The following is an 808-nucleotide window of genomic DNA, read 5'->3' as shown; positions in this document are numbered from 1 at the left end:
AAGCTTGCATCTAGATGCAATGACGTGTCTCTCCTTGTCCAGGGCAGAGAAGAATGAAGAAAAGCAAAGATTCCCAGAAACAGTAAGTCCAAGAAACTAGTATATCATGTGATCTGCAGCCTATGAGACCAGAAGATCTGAAGACTATGAGACCAGAAGAACTAGATGGTGCCCAGCTACCACTGTCAACCACTCGGAAGGGGATCTATGTGGGAGATGCTGGACAGAGAGGGAGAACAATGTGGAACAATATTCAAAATCATTTAGAAATAAAAAGGTGGAGGCAGTTTGGCTGATCTGATAGAGCCTGATGGAACCACTGAGACTATGGCCCTAGCTGCCCTTCAGGTCTGGAATTGAACCGACATCTGTGGCTTCTAGCCAAACCAAAGACAGGCATATGAGTTGAACATTTACCTGAAGTATATACACTCCTTGAAGAGAACAAGCATGGGGAAAAGAAGGGCTGTTTATGCACAAGGAGACAGCTCAGGGGGTAGGAGTGCATGGAGGGATGGACACAGGGAAGAGGAAACTATCATGAGGAAGTGGGAAGGGAGCTGTTGCATAGGGGTAAATTGTAGTCAATGTCATAAAGCAAAGTGTATGTGAACTGCTGTATGGAAAGTGAATTTGTTCTGCAAACTTACACCTAAATCACAATTAAAAAAAGAAAAAAAATTTAAAAAATTGAAGGACATTATATAATGACTAAAGGATCAATTGAACAAGAGATATAATCATAATATATATCTATGGACAAAATGAATGAGCCCCCAAATACATAAATTAGACTTTAAAAGATTTG

The sequence above is a fragment of the Orycteropus afer genome, unplaced genomic scaffold (genome assembly GCF_000298275.1).
Source record: "Orycteropus afer afer isolate SDZICR_OR568_19922 unplaced genomic scaffold, OryAfe1.0 scaffold00208, whole genome shotgun sequence".
NCBI lineage: Eukaryota > Metazoa > Chordata > Mammalia > Tubulidentata > Orycteropodidae > Orycteropus > Orycteropus afer.
Note: the sequence above shows the minus strand (reverse complement) of the source record.